Raw genomic sequence first — 21941 nt, 5'->3', positions numbered from 1 at the left:
GAGAAAAGGGACAGGTGCCTCTCGGCCGAATGCACATGAGCTTAAAGTTGTACACAAATGCCAACTGTGACACACCATATTGTTTCGATCCAAATCCTGGATAAGCCAGTAAAATAACAGGCAGCCAAATGTAAAAAAAAAAAGAAAAAAAAAAAGAAAAAAAACTGAAGAAGTGGATGCTGGAGCTTCTGGATCAAACATGACTTGTTCAAACTGACAAAGAAGATTGAAACCTCACCCTTTAAGCTCTATCTAAATGTTGCTGTGAGGGAAATAATGGCTGTATGCTGTTCAGTGCTACTGGAAAAAGATACTTTATGCCAACAGATGAAGATTAAAACCAGCAACACTTGACTCAACAGAACCACATAATCAAGAAAACAAAAGGTGAAGCAGAGCAAAAATTTAGGAAATATCCAAAGGTTAAAAGTGTTCACAGAGCAAGTCCATGCACAATCTTATATTTAACACAATTCTTTGTGTTTTCCAAAGATGAAACACTGATGAAATAAAGGGGTTAATAGGAAAAACATTTGATAGCTTTCTAGAGTTGTGATTCTATTGTCTTAATATTTTATGTGTTTGTGAATAATGAAGCGGTGAAACAACAAAGTAGGAAACAACAGCTGAATGAAGAAACATTTGAGTAATACTAACTAAAATATGATTTTGGTTGAAACCCAAAATGACACCAATAAATTAAAATTAATTTGCTCTCCACCTCATAGATTAAAATGCAATATTAAAACAAATACTACCAAATTGTATGCACAAAGTTCTGATTTTTAAATAAATAAAAATAAAAAAAGCTACGTCTTCATAAATGTTCATAAATATGTTGATGACATGGTGATTTATAACTATCTAAAATGTAACTGGAAATTACAGGATGTAAAAGTGTGCTTTTATAAAATACATATAAATTAAGAGCAGAATTATTCATACCACTGACAGACTTAATTTTTCCAATCAACCAAGAAGTTTGTTTCTGATGTGAAATTATAAAGCAATAAAAACATGAAAGAAATATGTTTTAAAAAAATTCTCTGCATGTTGAAAAAAAATAAATTAAAGTGTTCTTATTACTACACAGCTTTTTCTATGTTTCTGCTGGTATTTTTTTTAACATCTCTGTTTTGCACTGAACTCCAAGTCTTTGAAGGTAGAAGGTCAAAGAAAACACAAGACAGCTGAAACTTTTCAAAGAGTGATGATGCTGCAAAAACGTAACTCTGAGATTTATACATGCAATCAAAGCAGAGTTAATCAAGATTTCATGTGCTTGAACAAATCAGTTTTTTAAAATGTAATAAAGAGAAAACAAATAAAAAGATTAAAGTGGATGAAAAAGGTCAGTCGGCATGATGATCTTGATGCAGGACATGGAAGAAGATGTCTTGGACCGATGATGGTTGTAGTGTCCAATTTGTCCAGGGTGGGAGGAGCAGGACAGTTGATGACACACAAACTCAAAACTCAATGCTACAAAGTGATTCTTTGTGTGGCCTCTGGGGGCACACAGTCACACACATCAGAGATAAGATGCTCTGATGAAGTTCACTGTAACATAGAGTGAGTGACGAGTCAGAGAGGGGGCAGGGAGAGACGAGGGGTGTGTGCGTATGTGTGTGTGTGTGTGTGTGTGAAAGAGCCAGGAGACAGCCGTTTAAAATTCTGTTTCCTGCAAGTGAGGAGGCTAATCCTGCCCCTATAATTCCCTGCAGCCATAGCACCCCTCCTTCCTCAACATCACCACTCCCTTTTTCTCTATCGAACTCGCCCTGTATCTCTCTCATTCTCCCTCTCTCTTAGTGCACACTCCATGAGTGACAGCACAATGCCCAGGCCCTCGCACGCTTATCTAACTCTAGCAGATGGTCGACTTGGATCAATGCACACACGCCACGATCAATGGCTGTGATAAAGAGCGGCGGGGATGGTACCCTTCTCCCCAGCTCCCTCTCTCCTTCTATCTGCCTCCCCTCATGCCCAGCCTGCTGCCCCTGCCCAATTGTTTCTCTCCTCTGCTTGTTCATCTGCATCTGCACTGGCAAGCACCCGGAGCCCTGCTGATGGTAGAAGCGCTCGATGTGCCGTCCGCTGCATCTATCCGCCTCCCTCGACCTCTTCCTTCAGAGAACGCTGAGCCTCGTTTCTATCAAGCTTATCAGAAGATCGCCGCTTCATCTCCTCCTCAACTTATCTCGCTCTGTCTTTCATTCCTACACCGGCTCAAACTGTATCTCATATGTTAATCTCCGATGGCTGTACTCATTCTCTTCAGCCATACAGGGCAGCGTTCTGCTCCTGACCTTCTGTCCTCCTTCTGAGTGCCTCGTTTACAATGAAGTTGCAATCTTCTGATGATTTAGCCTCTCTGGTGCCTCAGGGGATGGATCCGTTTCCTCCGTTTTGTTTCATTCAGCGCCATCAAAGGTGCAGAGGTGACAAAGCTGAAGTGAATCAAAGTGGGTCACAGACGTAACCCTGAAGAGAAAGTGGAACAGAAGTCTGACTGAGTGAATCCCCAACACTAACGATGGGTGCAAAGTGGGCCACGGAGCACGCTGATAAACAAATTCAAACAGCGTATGCAAGAACTACATTGACAAACTCATTGGGGGATCTGATTCTCAAAAGTCGGGCAGTAAAATCCATTTACTGTTAATCTGACTCAACATGAAAAAAAAAAAAAAACATCATAGGACAACCTTGTGCGTAGACATTAACCCAATTCTATTCAACCTGTCCTGCATGTTTTTGGATGCAAAAGGCAGAACATGCAAATACTATCTTTGTTTCATTAATCTATGAGTAATGACTTACTGATGTTTTACTCACTGATGTTTTCTCTTTCAGTCAATAGTTTGTAGAACCATCCTGTAAAAAATTAATCAGGATGGAAAAAAGGGCATCTAAGAATATCTAGTTCTTTGCTACAGTCTCTAAATTGCATTTAGGTCTGGACTTTGACTGGGCCATTATAACACATGAAATTCTTTAAAACATTCTGTTGCCCCTGTCATAAATCTTTTGCAGCCTCTTACAGTTTATTTTTTCTTCAGTATTATTAAGTTCCTACGATCTGTTGTGACCAAGCTCTCTGCCTCCGCTGACGAAAAGCATCCCCCCCAGCATGATGCTGCCACCACCATGTGTCACTGTGGGGATGGTGTGTTAGTCCTCCAGCACACAGAGTTTTTCATATAAAACAAAGGGGTTCATTTTGATGATCCCCATAACTTTATAGTTATTAAAACCTGGACAGAAAAATTCTCAATTACAGCACTGAAATTTTACTTAATTGATACATTTAGTCATAATAAAAATTCATGTAAACGTCTCCATTTTAAATTGTTGAAACAAACATTTATTTTTTGAGAAGGACATGAAAAATCAAGTTGCTAATTTAGGTAAAATTCCACTATTATAGAAAACTACAGGCAAACATTTGTTTAAAATCTAAATGAGTTTGATGGCTAATATTTAATATTTTAGTGTCTGCAGTGTCCCCTACTGTAAAATACATTTTTTATGACTTTTTCTCAGTTGCACACAAGTTAATCAGTTTTCCGACCAACAGTCTAGTGTTGGTTTATAATTTAAGGCTGTAGTTGAGATCAAAAGTAAAAAAAATAAAAATAAATAAATAAAATAGTTAAAAAGGTATAAATACTTCCTCAAGTCACTGTAGTTTTTCTTAAAGTGAACATTTTCCTTCCCTTAAAGGAATTGTAATTGGCCATCGGTGATGTAATGCAGTTCATAATAAGCCCATTAAAGCTTTTTCTTTGAGCTGATGGAAAACGCAGTGGCAATATGGACACCTCCGCTATTTATACCTCTCAAATCCTCATGCATATTCACACAGTGCAGAGACGAGGGAAAAAAGCGGGCAGACATTCTGACAAATAAGTGCCTGGATCTCATTTCTTTTAGAGCCTGAGCTATTTCAGCACACTATGGCCAAAGCCTAATCTATTCTCTGTCTGAGCCTCCCTTTATTTGGTCTTGGTCAACATGGTCAGCATTGTATGGGTGAGAGGAAGAGAAAAAGTGAGATAGGAAGAAGGAAGTTTAAAAAAAAAGGCCTGATAAAGAGTTTAATTTGTTAATCTAATCATTCCAGGGACAGTTTCTGTTTAATTGTGTTCTCATTCGATACTAATTAAGTTTAGCACTTTTGTCAAATGAACCTATTTAGTCAGCAAAAGCTGACAAAAGTAACTAAGGAGACAAGCTGCGCTTGCTTAAACTGGAGATGTAATTTTGTAAGTTTAATATTTGTGTCATTACAATACATGTTCTGACATAAAAGAAATAATGCACAACAATGCTAAAGGCGGAGTAAAGTTGAATTTGAGTCTTTGTTCTGATACACATTGCATTATAATTCATATTTTAAAACTGGGAAAGTTAGCAGGTGTTTTTATTAATCAGCATAAAGTACAATATTGAATGCTCATTATGTTCATTGTGAGTGCTGAGTGTGATGATGTTTTATCTAGTGATAGTTTTGTGTAAAATACAGTTAATGTGCCAACAATTTGTGTTAGAAAAAAAAATTGATTTTTCAAAAAATCTGATATCTGTGAAACTGTCTGACATCACAGAATAAATCACAGAAGATAAATTGGCTAATCTCAGACTTCCTTCTAAGACTTGGACTGGATGTGATTTAACTCCCACATTGGACAAAAATCCACTAATCACTGGTGGATCCACTCGATGTGAAGGAGTGTATTATTATCTGAGATTGATATCTGAAGCAAAAAGGAGCAAAAGTATTCATTGTAGCAATCAATTGACCCAATAGAGTCACCATGCAGGAAGGGTGCATTTGGAATACATGTTTATTTTTTTTGGAATTTGTAAATCTTTCATGTACAGCCTGAGCAAAGAGTTTTGTTTTATCTTTCTTTTCCTGCACATGTTTGCTGCTATTAGTTTCAATCACTGACAACTTTGTCGCTTGGTTCTAAATCCAAAGTGGCTTCTAAACCCAGAGCAAAAGGCAACACCATTGCTGTTCTCAGGGAGTTTCAACAACTTTTAAAGATATTTTTATGCTCAAACACATGAATGTATATGCTTCGAATGCTGAGTTTGTTAATGATTGGACGAGACATATCAAACTAAAACCTCAATAACTATTTAAGATATTAATTTGTATTTTTATGTGTGTTAGTACGGTTTTCAACTGGCTCAGGGCGTTCTTGAAATGAGGTTTAAATGTTATTGGTGTTTCATGCTTTAATAGAATTTCAATTAGAAAACAGTAATAAAACAATGAAAACAGTAGTTTGCTTTATTTAAGGAAAGCCCTGTTGCTCGTCGTTCTGTTTATGCATATAGTGTGGGAAGTATTTTTCCTTACGTTATATCAATAAATCAAAATATTTGTGACTGAATTTAACTTATTGCATCCGTAGCATTTATGTCATATGAAAGAAATTAGGATATATATATATATATATATATATATACTGTTCAAAAAAATAAAGGGAACACTTAAACAACACAATATAACTCCAAGTAAATCAAACTTCTGTGAAATCAAACTGTCCACTTAGGAAGCAACACTGATTGACCCGACGAGGGTCCCCGTTGTCAATCGGTGTTGCTTCCTAAGTGGACAGTTTGATTTCACAGAAGTTTGATTTACTTGGAGTTATATTGTGTTGTTTAAGTGTTCCCTTTATTTTTTTGAGCAGTGTATATAAAAAAATCATAAATGGACAGTTTGGATGCAGGTTTATATATCAAAGTAAAGTTTTCAGAAACTTTAGGATGTTTTGGGAAACTCCTTTGAGTTTAATGATCATCTTGCCATGCTATTGTGTGGATCAGACTCTGACAGAGTGCAAAGTTCAGCCCACTGCCTAATACTGACAGTCTGACTGACCGCACTCAGCTGGTGTCACCTGATCTGCGGCCCAAAAGCACCGGTGCTCTCCTTCTTGTTCTTCTTTGTTCCTCAAGCCACACTTCTTAATCCTGCTTAATTTGAGCGCAAAGAAATTCATATGTGCCAGTAAGAACATTTACAGAGCACACTGCCTCAATTTTTCTTCGTAAAATAAAACTGAGCTTAGGCACTAAGCTGTATTGATCTTAAGGCTTGATAGTGTGATCAAGGGAAAAGACGGAGCCTCTAAAAAGGGCATATTTTTAGATTACAGGTCACAGTGTTAGCACTGTTAACCATGCTGAGCTGGAAAACATTGACTGGGAAGTCACCCAGTCAATGGCAGATTTAAAACATTTTAATTATTATCATTCTGCCAAGAAGTTTGTTGTTTGATAGGAAGTGAGACAGAAAATCTCTCAAAATAAATGCAAAATGGGGTATAGATAAAAAAAAAAACAAAAACATCTGTTCATAGAAAAATATTAGCAGAAAACAAATCATTCTAATAATTGCTGTATTTGGGTGAGAATAAATTTGGGCTGAACTAAAGAGTGCTGTGAAATATCCCAGGTTACAAGCTAGGCATGTCATTTGATGTTTTATTTATTCACCACACCTCAAAGGTTGGTCCATGATAATATTGTTAAGCAGGTCTATCACACAAAAGTGTCAAAAAAAGTCCCACAAACGTTGAAGCACTGCAGGCATTTGCCTCAGGTGAGGTCAGTGTTCATGGTTCAACAAAAAGAAAGAGAAATTGATTAAAAAATGCATCCATGGGATGTTTCTAAGGCTTTTTCTTACTGTTTTCTTTCTCTTGCAGTAAGATATGCTAACTGACACACTGACCAGGCCAACGGTTGCATTAGCAGCAGCTTAGATCCAGATGTCTATAGTGGTTCTTTAAGTAGCCTATCTACCACTCTCATTTAAGTTGCTTCCACAAATTTCAAAAACTTCAAACAAATTCTTACCCTCTAAATCAACGCAAGTAAACGACAAACTATTCTCTGCTCCCTGTCTATTTTTGAACAAGTAGATTAGATGTAGTGACAAATCGAACAAAGGCAAATCCATCAGCAAAAAAAACTGTGCAAAGACTTTGCTAAGATTTCTCACGCAGTAAGTCAAAAGGTAAGAAACACAAGACAAAAAAAATCATCTCCATACAATGGGACCGCTTCTTTGTTTGAAATGCTGAATGTGGCGTCTCAGATCTCACTGGCATCTTCCTCTGGCAGCATCACTCTTTCCTTTTTGTATTTTTGTCATTGTGGATTGTTGTTTACCAGCTTTGGTGCCTCATATCTGTGCCTCTGTTTCCTCAAAACACCTACTCATTTGAGGACTGATTCATTCCGGGCTAATTCAAATTCCCTAGGGATTAGAGACATCTAATTTGGTGATATTTCTGCCATGCACTCTTTGGATGTGGTATTTGTGCAGTCAACCCCTCCCCATTTGCCACAAGCACAAACTCACACACACACACACGCACACACACACAAAGAAAAAACTGTAAATATTGTGCAGTTATTTCTCTTGCCAAGCTCAGCATCTTCTTGCAATTTTGAGAGGTTTTCAATCCGTGTGCTTGCTGGGCATCTTTGTTGTATTGTGAAGTACACACAAGGGTTCAAGATAGGGACATAAATAATAATAAAAAAAACAAACTGGAAGGCAAGTTTTTCTAAATTAAAATATGTGAAACAAACTGGAGCATATATGTTTGTCTTGGAATCAAACTAAAAAAAGAGGAACTGTCTTGGATGATTTCTTTGACTTTGTGTTTGTGAAGCCACAAGAAGTCAACACCTACACATTATTTGAATGTCAACAACCTTAAATATGCAAATACCTCTATCTGAGCTCTTCTAGAATAACATGTTTTCCTTTCAGTTTGAGTAAAAAGAACCACTTACACTGTCTTTAGAAATGTTAAAGAATTTATTTACTTTTAATACTATTTTAGTCATGCATAACTCTTTATACGTCTTTAACTTTTTCAGAAATTGTCATGTTGCAAGTACAAACTTCACTGTATTATTTTGGGGTTTACATGATACAACAACACAATATAGTACATAATTGTGAAGACGGAGAAAAAAATGAACTGATAAAGACAAACCTTTTATTTTTACTTCAAAAAGGTTTTAGATCAGCCATCTTCGTGAGAGTCACTTCTAGAGTCATAAAGCCAAAGGTGTTGATGAAGTTTCTCCACAATAAGCCTTGCATTTCAGAGGGCAGCGTGACAATGATGGATAGCTGTAAGCTTGGTACCAATAAGAACCTCCAAGTGGTCGATCTGAGGCCCGAGACTCTAGAAGATGGGCTCTCCAGGAGATCCACTCTAAATTAAATCCTCAGAGGCTGCCAGGCTACAATGGCGCTTTCCCTCTACTGCAAACTCGCTCTCCACCACTGCTTCCAGCCAGCCTCACTTTTGTTCTCCAACAAGAAGTTTTTCCTCCTTAATTAATTCAACAGAAAGTAATTAAACCTTTGCGTTTTGCCGACATCCTTCATCTGCCTCGCCCTAGCAGGCCTCAAAGAAAAGGTAGGATGGAGTGAGGGGGCACAAGAAATTAAGAGCACTCACTGCCAAATGACCGTCGGAAGCAAAACAATATTAGCCCCCTGAGTTAGTGGCCAGGACTCATAATAAAAGAATAACAAGACTGCGCACAGAGCCGGGCTGAATGCTCTGCGGTGGCAGTGCAGGTTGAATTGGTCGGCGGGGAGCTAGAAGCTGCTGAGATGGACGGCGGTAGCCACAGAGCCTGCTCTTAATTTGCTGAGTGAAGTGAGTCCTCAGGGGTGCATGTTGTTTGGCTCTGAGGGGTAATAAAGGACTTGGCAACTTCAGCCAATTTTCCTTTTATTTTGCACTTCACGCGGAATCTTGGAGAAATGTGTTTGCAAACTGCTGGTACATAAAAAGTACTGAAAATGTACGAAAGGCTTTGGACATTTTAGATGTTACTTACCACACACTCAGTGGATCAAATTGTTCTGTTAGTATTTAGGAACAAGAAGTTCAAGTAAACCTGAGATCAGGTTGATTTTCAGAATTAAAATCAGATTTGCTGGCCAAAAAATTTGAGGGATAACCTTTAGGAAAATTAAAACAATAATAAAGAATATAAACATAATAGTAGTCAATTTATTTTTTAGATAAAGACAGAACAAAACGAAGGTGCAAAAATATTAATCAGAGACAACCTCTGTTTCTGTGGCAGCTTGTTTTTGCAAATAGCGCTCTGTAGCATCAAAGTCTAAACAGTTTGTGTCCAGGATGTGTGGGGTCTGCAGAGATGCTATCTGTCCTGCCTCTGACCCTGTGCCCTGTTCAAGAGCTCAATGGAGGGAAGATCAGCCCTGGTCATCTTCTCTGCAGACCTGATTGTGCAACCTCCAGCTCCTAGGATCTACAGAAGACGCAGTGTTGTTGAGGGTGGTGAGGGGAAGCAGTGTAGGCGGTGTTCACCTGTCTTTATGCAGACACACCATTGTTTTGGGTCACACCAATGACAGCACTGCCAACTTCAAGAGTTTCACAGACAGCCCACTTTCTCCTGAGACCTGCTGCTAATGTAGAAGTTTATGGGATTTATCATTGCACACTTTTACTGTGAGAAAGATCTGTACCTGTTCATTTATGTTTTACCCATAAAAAAAGAAACATTTTAAAAGAGTTTGTGCAATATTTCAAACTCTACAAAGGATTTTATGTGTTGTTCTTTGGAGTTTGGGCACAATTAAGGGTGATATTGTCGTAAAGATTTATCACAATATTTTTCTTTTGATGGAATTGTGATAATAAAAGTTGTGATATTTATTACTTTTTTAAGTAAATGTATAGCTGTGCCTGCATAGCACAATTAGTAAAAAAACTTATCTGTAAGTCGGTTCCTATTTGAAACTCAAAATGTGTCTTAGGAATGGTTTGACAAGTCAAAAAAAAAGGTCATTGTTGGGTCACATAGCAAAAACACAGCTCAGCATATGACTGGTTTTAAGGATGGAGGCCTGGAGGTAGGTGGAGGATTGTGGAGGTGGGGCCTCCTTAGTCTACTTGGAAGGAGCCAAACAGCACAATGTGGTTGGAAATGTTGGGGCAAACCAAGGTCATGCTGAAGCTTACAAATTCACCCCAATAAAAACTGATTTGTATGAGACACAACCAATACAGTCACTGATCTGAACTGGTTTTAGTCTGAGGAATAAATAAGAATAGTGAGTCTTTCATGTAAAGGATAAAGAGGCTGCCTTCAAGAAGCCTCTTCTTTTCTGCACTTTGGATTACATTTCTCTTGAGTGGAACTGTTGTGCACCGCTTGCTCTAAACGCTTTTTTTTTTTTCCCACTGATGCACAGGAGCACACTCTCCTCAGCCATTCTGCGACTCTTGGCATTTTGCTTATTATCAGAATACTCTTAATCATAGTGGAGACAGCGCCAGTGAAGAGAGCGAGCTGAGAGAGACACGTCAAAACATCTTCAACCGTAAAGGACCAGACAGCGAGCGTGATGGGCAAATTAGTCAGAGGCGCTGCCTAAATGGATGGCGAGGGCACGGAGTGGGGTGGGGGGGAGACGGGGAAGGACTGGAGTATGTGTGGAAATCAGAGAGAGGAAGCAGAAAACACACAGAGAAAAAAGGAGAGGAACCTTCTCCATTTCACATTTCAGCGGTGCCTCCTATTCCCGAAGCACTTCGCCAGATCACAACCCACTAACTGATAGAGAAATAAATTAAGGAGAGGCTGCTCAAATAGATATGATTCTGAAGAAGATTTAAGGAGTGGAACTGATTGTGCATGTCTGATTCCTGTGCTTCAGAGTCCTCACCCGGGGGGCTTGGCTTTCAAAGCTGCAGTGACTTGCACAGAGAAACACTCCATTAACAAAGTTCAGCTCTCCTCCGAGCCTCACCCGGTCTCCCCCCACCCACCACAGAAGACCTCTCACTGGCAGCACCGCTTCTTTTTTTAAATATATATTTCTGAAGATATTTCAGGGGGCAGCAGCACCATAAACATTAGGAATCTAAAAATGAGAGCAAACGAGACAGAGGACTCACAGAGGACTCACAGTCAGTCAGTCAGTCGCAACCCATGGAATCACTCAACAAGCAAAATCAGACAAAAATCATTAAAATAATTAGAAAATATTATTCAGGTTAAAAAAATGGGTTTTGTTTGTTTTGAAGAGCAGATATTTGGAGTCCATCACATTTTAGAAAACTGAGACTTTTTCTGTGGGATTGAGAATATTTCCTCAATCAGTGGATCTTTAATTATTTTATGTCATTGAATAAAATCTTTAGTGAGGGTTGTAAAAGCATCTTCACAGTTTAGAACCTGAAAACAAGTTTGTAATATTTCTAAACTCGTAGTGTCGGAGAATAAAAGTCTCAGATAAATATTGATAGAAACCTTAAATAAAAGACATAGTTTTAAAAGATCAAAAATAATCAGTTAAAAAAGGTCAGAAGACATTGATTGAGAAAACTGCATATAAGCAGGAAGTTGTCCTCATGATTTTGCTCTTTTATTTTTATTGTTTTTACTTTGGAAAGTTGGCACTTCATGTGAAATGAATATTGAGATTTTGAAACCAATGCTTCAGAGTGAAGCACGGTTACACAAAGTTTGTTTTTCATGTGGGTTCTCCCTGTATTGCATCACATTGCTTTTAAATATTTCTCGCTAAAATCATTTGCTTTTCATATCTACACTCCAACATGGGGTTAAAGTCAGCAGAAAAAGCTCAGAACGACAGAGAGGCGTAGAGTTAGACGGACGGAGGAGAGCAGTAGCTCGGGTCCAAGGATTAGAGTCATGAGACTAGACAAAGGCAGGACCATTACCCCTGATTGAAAAGGCTCAAACCCAGTGACTCCTTCTTAAATCAGATGGTGAGAAAAAGACTAAAAAGAAGACGTAGACAGAGTGATATAGGCAATGGAGTGTTTGTTCTGTACGATCCTGAAAGGGGGCTGCAAAAGAGCTGAGCAATTAGGTGTGGTGGGATGGTGAAGCTCTGGCTTTATGGACAGAGGGGAGCCTTGTGATGACTTTGAATGTGTGAGTTCTGAAGGAGTTACTGCACTGAGAATAATTGTGGTTATGGGGATCAATTTGTGGCTGAGAAGCTTGCATGGGCCATGATCAAAGCGCCTCATTTGATGCAGCCTCAGATAACCCTCCAATAACAGGCTCACAGAAAAAGAAAAACAACTTGTTTCCACCTGAATATTTCCCCACTCTTTGACTGAGCTCTTGACCCTTTCACTTGTCTATACAGCACTGAAAACGCTCGGCTTTCTGGATTTAACTGAGTGGACATGAAGGAGATGAGGAAGAGTGCAGAAGCAAGGTGAGAGTGGATAATTGAGCAGTCTGCAGTCTTGGAGCTCAGAGATAAGTGAAGGAGTGAGAAATCGAGTGTGATGCTGAGGCGAGGGCCGGGCCCTTTATTTGATGGAGAAAAGAGGAAACAGAGAAAAAGGAGCGGTGGACGTCTCTGAGGGGGAGAGATAGACGGCAGCAGAGCGAGGGACTCGGAGACAGACAGGGGGGAAAGATATGGATGGCAGGCAGCAATTACTGAGACTGAAGCTCCATGCGAGCACAGCCAAGTGTGAGTCTGTGTGTGACAGTATGTGAGGAGAAGAGAAGCGCAGCGCGAGTGGAGGGAGGGATGGGAGGGAGGATTGAGATCTCTGACTGCCGGGGCCCCTGCTGACTCTCATACAGGCAGATCACAGGCTCATCATGTCAGCTCTGTTTGTGGAAATCCTCCCTCATCAAATGGCAAATTTGCTACACGTTTACCTTTATCAGATCAGAGAAGAGAGGCAGAGGAGCTGAGAGAGAGGCAGGGAGGGGGAAAGGTGTGCGCATGAGAGAGAGAGAGAAAGAGAGAGAAAGAGAGACAGAGACAGCGTGTGTGTGAACGCCTCTCTCTGTCACGGCGACACCATCGAGGGGCCAATTACTTGCTCCTCTGAGAGCAACGTTGCCATCTCAGGCCTTTCATTCTGCCACCCTCCTCAGAAACATCTGTCTTTGAATATGCAATGAGTCGCCGACACAAGGCTAATATTTACCGACATCAAACCTGTCTGTTCTGCCTCTAGTAGTGAGCTGAATGGGACTGGGGCTGCTGGGATGCTCTCCCCCTCCTGCTGTAAGATTACTGGCCTTGTTACTGACACCACGCCTCGCTGCCCTCCTCCTCCCTCTCCTGCTCGCCCTTCTCTTATCATCTTGCCCTTTCGTTTTCTTCCTCCTCCTCTATTAAGACTTAATTAACTGGACTTGGGTCTCATACGCCCTTTAAAGCCTTCTTGAATAAATATCAATATTGACTGAAGTTTTACATGTCAGCTTAGGATATCTGGATTTCTATGGATCACAGATAATGAGCACATTTAACCTGTCTTCACATGCGTGTTTTAATGAGAAATGTTTTATTCTTGTGCACCAGAATCCAAGAATCAATTGACAGATTAGATTAGAAGACGACCGTAGTTGGCCAGAACTTATTTCTTCCTGAGGTTTCAAGGAGGTATGAGTTTGTTATACAGTAAAAATAATATAGTAATACAAGCTTTGTCTGTTATAACATGTTCTACATAAAAGTAGAAATTATCTGCTTCTTGTAATCTCAGTAGATTTGTGCTGAAAGGTGTTCATAACCAGGGATAGATAGAGTACTCAAAAATGAATAGTAGTAGTAGCGCTGCTTCAGCAAAATTTACTCAACTAAACGTACAAAGTAGTGGTGCAGGAGTAAAAACGTATTTGATGAAAAAGGCTACTCAAGTACTGAATGACTGATCAAAGTATCAATGATTTAATAATTCAAAATTACATCATCAGATGAACCAAAATATAAAGTTATATGACATGTTGGTAGTTTAAAGAGCAAAATGAAAATACTTAAAATAAATAACATTATTACAAAAATAAAATCAGGCAAAAGAAAAAAATCTATTTCTTTCAATATAAGATTTATGAAACTTGAACAAAAACTGCAGGTGTGTGTCTGTGTCTGGTAAAGTTTTGGTTAAAACAATCCTGTTTTTCATTCAGTGAAGTTACTAGAAGTTTTACTCAATAAAGAGTAACTATACTTCATAACAAAGTTACTCAAGGAAAAGTAAAAAGTCCAGTGCAATAAAAATACTCTTAAAAGTGCATTTTTCCAAAAGGTTACTCTGGTAAATGTAACTGCTACTAGTCTATTATGTAGGTTATTGGGATTTCATGTAAAAAAATTTTTGCTTAACTGTAAAATGGTAGAAAAAAACATGTTTTTGAAAAGTAAAATAAACAAATATAAATCTGAAAAGAGTGGTGTACTGTATGTGGTGTGTATTCAGCTTGGGTAGAAGCAGTTAGTTTGTGCTGCACTTATAGCAACAAGCCAACTGGAACATTTTTGCAAACACTTCTTTAGCAAAACAGCTCAGGATCAATCAGACTGAATGGAAAATGTCACCTTACAATGTTTTGATTCAATCCTTTCTAGCTCTGGCTGTATGTTTAAGGGCTGCTGTCAGGTTGGAAAGTGAACCTTCACCACAGTCTCAAGTCTTTTGCAGCCTCTAACAGAGTTTCCTGTATTTAACTCCGTTCATTTTTCAGTCAACTGATCAGCTTTCCTGTCGCTGCTGAAAAACATAATTCCTGCAGCATGATACCGCTAGCAGCCATGCTACAGGTTCAAGGTGATGTTTCATTTCACTGATGCAGGCCGACAAGGAGCATTTTGGAAGCTGTGCTCCCTACAATGCTTCTTGAAAACCACAAATGGGACTTGATTTATTTTTGTATGATATTCTTCCCATTCCCACATCATGGATTGTCCTTCCCTTGAACTTCTTCACAACTTTATCCCTTTCCGCTGTGTCTCTTGGTCTTTCTGATGTTGTTCGCTCACTACTGTTCTCTGAAAACCCTTTTGAGGCCATCACATAACTACTGGAGAGTCAATTAAACACAAAAGGGAGATATTTATTAATTAGGGGGGGGGGGGGGGGGGGTTATTTCACGTCCCAACTGTGCTCTAGTTTGTTTTGGTTTTTCACATGATTCAATCAATGACAATTAAATATACTTAGATTTGTGGTTAATGTGACAAAATTTGAAAAGGTTCTAAATGAATGACGATTTTTACAAAGAACTGAATAACAACACTCTGAACTCAGCAAGAAAGAGACATGAAAAAAGTAACATGATTATGTAGCTTCTGCAATCTTCTTTACCAGTAATGACCTGATTATTTTTTATTTGACCTTTGTATTTACACTTACCAAAATTGTTACCGAATCTTTAACTAGTTTTTTATTATTTTTAAGTGTATTATGTAACAGAAACAGTAGAATAATTAGGTTATAGAGGACGTTGTTCATTTTCTGTTTTCAGCTACATGTTCACACTTTTATTTCTCAGCTACAACTTGAAAACAACTTTGTGACTTTAGACCCTGTTGAGCTTTGGTTCAACAAGAAAATGGTTGAAATCTAGCCAGAAGGTTACATACAATCATTGTCACATAAATTTGAAATCACAAAAAATATGTGCAAAAGTTTGAATGAATGGAATATATAGATGATTCTTTCAGACAATTCTACCTATTCTGACAAGAAGAGTGGTCAAACATCCATTCAGACATACTATGTTATATATTTAAGCTTGCACATATATTGAAGATGTGTTAATTTAAGGAACTCCAAAATAAATTCAAACTTTCGCTAGTTGCGTAAAAACACAATGACTGTTAATTTTTTTTTTTTTTACTTAAAACAAAACTGTAAAGGGAGGTTGGAAAGAAGTGGCTGCATGATGATGCAGTTGGTAGTACTGCGAGAAGGTCGTGGGTTCAAATCCCAGCCTAGTTGGTTCTCTCTGTGCATGTGTGGGATCGCTCTACCCTGACTTCCTCTCGCTTTCTAAAAACATGACAGTTAGGCTTAATCAGTCTCTCTAGATTGCCGTTAGGTATAAATGAGTGTGCATGGTAATGTCTGTTCAAACTGAGGTTCTATAGAGGTTTTCTCCTTATATAAATAAATAAATTTCCACTGTCATTATATGCGTAACCAGTATGAAGGATTGACTCAAAATTAACAACGCTATGCAATTGACTGTCCACTGTTGCCACATTTGTTCAGTAGGAGAAGGGACTGGTGTAAAATTAATGACTCGATGCAATCAGTTGTTTCATTAAATGAGAAAACATTTTACCGGTTGGCAAAATATCTGCATAAGTAACTGAAACTAAATTTAATTGAGCAGTATGCGCTACACTTTAAATGCAAATTATATGTACCTTTTAAAACCTACATCTTTAGCTATCGATAGGCTCTTTTTTTCTGAAAACAAACTTTGGTTTTTGAGATTTTGGGGATAAGCTCAACATGAAGGCCAATGAGAGGAAAAATAGACAGAAAATCACTGTGTTTTGACAGAAGACGATCTCTCCGCTCTGTTTCTGCGTCTGCTGACGGACGGAGATTAAAGAGACAGAGAAGGACAGATTATGGAAACGCATAGATTGACTCATGGAAAGAGAGAGAGAGAGAGAAAAGGTGGAAGTAGGGAGCAAGAAAGAGAGAGGGGAAGATAGCAGAGAGTGAGCGACGAGCATTTGCATAATGTCCTCCACCACAGTAAGTCCCTGAGGCAAGTCATGCTGGATAACAGAGGACCAATACTCTTAATTCAATCTCTTTATTTTTCTAATACATCAGAAATTAATAATTTGTCCCCATTCCTCCCACAGCCACCCTCCTCTCGTCCATGAAAAACCTCCGCGAGCGTCGAGCTGAGCTGCCTAAGTTTGTAACTTTAACCCAAGAAATTGATGTGAGCAGGCCTCCAGGCAGACCTGCTAATGAATGGATAGAGAGAGAAAGAAGAAAGTTAAAAGATGGTCTTTTATAAAGTAATTTAAGAAAATCCTGTTAGCTGGATCAAGTACAAGAGTATAATTTCTCAAAACGGGGAAGTGGAGGAGCTTTTTGCGCCTCTCCCTCTCACTTAATAACAAAATTAAGGAGGTAAAAAGATAAAGAAACTGAATCAATTAGAGCAACGTTCGTAAATAGTGCTAACTGTTGAGAGCGCGGGACTGCCCATGGAGGTGGTGGGAACATCTATGACATTTTTGACCATTTTTTTATTTTAACTTTTTTTTTCGTATGTGAAGAAAAGATGTACAAATCTTATATTAATCTTTAAGAAATGACCCATGATTTTATCAAGAGAATAATCAGGTTTTTTTTTTTTATGTTCTTGGTCTTTCTCACATAGCAGATGCATAAAGAGACCACCCATCAAATAGGCAGTCTATGTAAACGGCACTAAAGACAGTAGTAATAAAAATGAGGTGAGCAGGTTATTGTGGGCTGATAATGGTCATTGCTGCAAATACCATTAAAAGGGATTTAAAGGTATTTCTTTGGTATTTCAAATCTACATGAGACCAAAAGGAAAAGTGATTTTATTGTAGTAATTTTTTAAAATAAATGTAATCAAAGTTATTACTTTGTCATTAGTTCAATTCTGACAACATTACTTTTTTTGTAACAATTTTCATTGTCATTTTGTCACACACTTGATACAAATCTTTGTGACTGAGATGCTAGAGGTCAGGAAGAGAGGTGCGGTTATCATGATGACTGAAATGAAGGAAAACAGTCAATGACACGTGGGACGTTCAGTAGCAAAACTCAGTTCTAATATTGTGCAGCCCGACAATCAGGTGGGTTAGCTACTGTACAGGATGATCTGAACTTGTAGACTTTAAATTCAGAAATTGGGAGATTATTATAAATGGAAATATCATAAATATTCTATAAATATTATCCATAAATATACATTTACAAGGGTTGAAACGCAACATAATCTATCTAAATATTAGTTCAACTTTAACTTTTTTTGTTAAATGAGTTCACTTGAGAAAATGGCTGATTTTGTGAATGAAGATTTTGTTCCAATCTTTTAGGTGTTAATTTTGGCTCATAAATGTTTTTTTTAACTATCCAAATGAAATATTATAAAATTGTTACACTAAATTTCTTGGTAAAATTTTGTGGTTTTCAGTGGAAAGTTTATGAACACAAATAAGACCATTTGTCTCATGTTGGCTTTTCTTTTAGTCTGTAAATAACTATGAAGCATTTTATGATTGGAAGATTACAGAAGTTCACCTTCTTTCTAAGAACATTTTTATGGAAATCGATTGAAACCTTATCTATTGGATATTTATATGGTTATTTTTACTTTTACCTTGGCTTAACTTGGTGGTAACTGCCTGACTGAAGTAAATATTGTCACATAATCGTATTAATAACAAATAAACATTCAAATATTCGATAGAATATTAAATAAACACAATATTTAAATAAATAATTTGTGTTCATGTATTCCTTTCATGACTTACAAGCCATGTATTTAAAATACAAACAGATGTAGTAAACTGTAGGTATGATGAATATTTTAAATCAGAAAAAACTGTATTAAACAACATAATTCATGCTGATTGTTTCAGAAAATTAACTTCACGACTGTTGGTTTACAGATTTCTCATTTTGCCTCACAGAGAAACGTGATTCTTTTGACCTTTTATCCAACGTTTCAGTTCTGCTCCACTTTGTCAGCAGATAAAAGTAAAGATGAACGGTCTCTGCGGGCGCCAGAGACACTGAGCAGCACTATTTGATTCATAGTCCCCTGGGTGTTATGATGGGGGAAATAATTGTAAGTATTTGTATTTGTTTCTTTTTACACTGTGATGAGCACTGGGAAATACTTAATACCTTCCAGAGATTATACGGTAACTCCCAAACTCCCATGATTATAATTAAGCCTGACTTGGTTATAAAATGAGCAAATAGCAATTTAGTTTTGCATCGTGTGAGGGAGCGTCTCTGTGTGTTCCTCCGTATTTTTATACATCCTTACGTTGCTAAATATACTTGGTGCATGCGAGTTTCCAGTTGCACATGTATTCTTTGTGTGTATTTCAGAAGAAAGGGCTGCAGAAGCAAAGGCATCTATACTGGAATATTTGCTCAGGCATGCTCTCATCTTTCTTCTGGCAAAAAAAAAAAAGAAAAAAGAAAAAGAAAACAAAAAAACACACAGACATTACCCCATCCTTTCTCTTTCTCCTCCTTATTCTCTATCTTTTGCACCCTTCTCTCTTTCTGTATCACTTACAAAGGCAGCCGTTTCCTCCAAAATGAGGCCACGTTCGGAAGGTATGCAAATGAAATCACTGCTCGTGGATTAGAATGGGACACCATATACCCTAAATCATGATTGTCAATCATGGCTGGGGATTAAGGGATATGGGCTCACAGACCTAAAAAAGCAACATTTCCCCCCTCAGGCTGATTCCCATTGTGCGGAGCTCTGAGGAAGGAGAGGGCTCCACAAGGGGGAAGAGAGCAACACTGGAGCACTAGTGCCCCCTTCTGTCTGAAGCCCGTCATGTCGTTTCATCATCAAACACCAGTCAGGCTGAACAGAAATAGAGGCTGGCACATGCCAGCTTATTCATTTACATTTGACATAGCCGCAGGCGAAAGCTTGATTAGACAAATGCACATGCTTTGGTGATGCAGTGTTTCATCTTCAGTGGAGGAGAGAGAGACCTCATTTGTTTCTCTGGCATGTGTGGAGTCTTGGTTTAACATCAGTGGGTTAGGAGGGCCACAGGCCTTACAAATCTAGCTGCTGTTCATCAATGAGAGCGTCCAGCACTGAGATCACTTCACTGGTGATAGATTTCTCTTCATACAGAGACATGTTCATGCATGTGTAAGTTAAGTTGTTCCATTTGCAATTGGAGATGTGCACTGTTAAAAAAAATTATAATGCGTGTCAGGAGCAATTTTTAAAAAACAATTACTTAGAAATGTAAGAAATGAAGTAGTATTGCATTAAAAATATGATTACTTCCCAATAAATGTAGTTAATTTTTATGTAAATCATTAGAGTGCAGCTCTGAACACACAGCCATGTTTAGCGGAGTGTGCATGCAGGCCCTGGAGCCCTCAGCTAGAGTGCCAGTCTGTTCCTGTGGAGCAGTCAACCAGACGAACCCAGCCAAGAGAGAGCAAGGCACAGGCACAGAGCCAGGAAATAACCCTGGAAAACACTCCACTACCGGCAGAGAACAGCACTGGTGTTTTTATAAGACATAAGGCTGAAAGTTGGGGGGGGGTGGTGAGGAGGACAATCGAACTAGCCATCAAAACTACTGTTGTGAATAATTATGGGAATGAAAGGGGATGATTGTTAAGCTCTCTAAGACAAGACTTTGAATAGAAAAGTGAGGGAAGGAGGAGAGCTGGCACAGTTTGCATCCTCACAGCCATAAGACGGAGGGCTGGGCGGCACCTGTGCCTTGCAGAAGGGCAAGGCCAGGGCAACATCTGCATCACATCAGAGAGCCTGGCTGAGCGCCCACACTATGAAAATCTCTCACATAAGCAGCGCTAAAGGAAGGTTTTAAGAATCAGAGCAGGCCTTAACAAAAAAACACATTTTCTGATTTCGATCTGTATAATAAGCTGGAATCTTTTACCCCTACACTCTCTTGGAAACACATTCACATTCCTTGAATATTCTCATTTTTCTTGTTAAAGCCACAAACTTCAATGTATTTGAATGGAATTTGAAAGAAAAGTAGCACAAAACGGTGAGGTAGTAAGTGCATTCAACCCCCTGTAGTCTGAATAAAATCAAATCCATCTGTGTGCACTTGAATTTCAGTGTAAAATCAGCTAAAGTAAAAACTACAGAGGTTTGCTGGAGAACATCATAGTACAAACAGCGTCATGAAGATCAGCAAGCACAGCAGAGAGGGCAGAAAGTGACGGAGAAGCTTAAAGCAGAAAGAGGTTATAAAACAATAATCAAAGCTTTAAATATCACAAAGTTCTGCTCAATACGTCATCTGAAAATGTACGGCGCAACTGGAAGCATGGGTGACTGGCTGAACTGAGGCTGAGCAAGGAGATTTTTATCAGCGAATCAACCAATGTTAGGGTGACTCTGGGGGAGCTGCAAAGATTCACAGCTCACGTAAATCTGCTGACGGGGGTAGAAGGGGGTATTACATTTTTTTTTGAAGAACAGAAGGAAGAAAACCATTAACCGTCCAGCAGGACAACGACTCTTAACATGCAGCCATCCAATGAAATGGTTCAGGTCTAAATCTAAATCTAAATCCAGTTGAGAATCAGCAATGTGAAGAAATTCGAAGAGAAGTGGGTAAAAATGAGGGGCTTGTACAAATTTATGTCATATTTTAGAGATTTCTATGTATCCTTTCCTTCCTCTTCACAATGAAGAGGAAGGCCCTGGGGAGAAAAAAAAAGCATTCCAGTAAAACACACAGAAGTTTCTGGATGCAACACTACAAAATCTAAAAAAAGTTAAAGGGGTGCCAAGACTTTACGAGGCTTTGTAAATGATCCCTATCGCCTTCCACAATAAGTCCACCTGAGTCATCATTTCCACTGGAGTAGGGAAATAAATAGATATGAGCCATCAGTGAAGAGCAAATCATTATGCATCATTAGGTGAAGATTTAGTTTAAACGTGTTTAGCAGGAATTAAGCAAAGCTGCTGTTGACATGGATTGACTGCTGTAATGCTTTATTGTCAGTGCTCCAGGAGGCAGAGTGGCCCAGCCCGGATGGGGGAGCAAAAATGTGCCGAAAGCAAGGATTTATGGGATGTGAGGAGAAATAACTGGATGTGCAGACGGAGTGGACAAAACAGGAAATGCTGGTTGATGATTTATCTGGCAGAGGAAATACCGGAGTAAACAAATACCAGCGATAATTAAGAGATAGTATAAGTTTTTCTTGAGCTTCAAGATGTTGAAGAGTTTGTGCCGTACTCGTTCTTTCCAGTCATCATACCTGAGCTAACTTTAAATAACAGGATAAATTATTTTTCGTCTAAAGAAAACACAAGAATCTGAGGTTTTGTGG

The sequence above is a fragment of the Poecilia reticulata genome, chromosome 22 (assembly GCF_904066995.2).
Source record: "Poecilia reticulata chromosome 22, P_reticulata-male-v2, whole genome shotgun sequence".
NCBI lineage: Eukaryota > Metazoa > Chordata > Actinopteri > Cyprinodontiformes > Poeciliidae > Poecilia > Poecilia reticulata.
Note: the sequence above shows the minus strand (reverse complement) of the source record.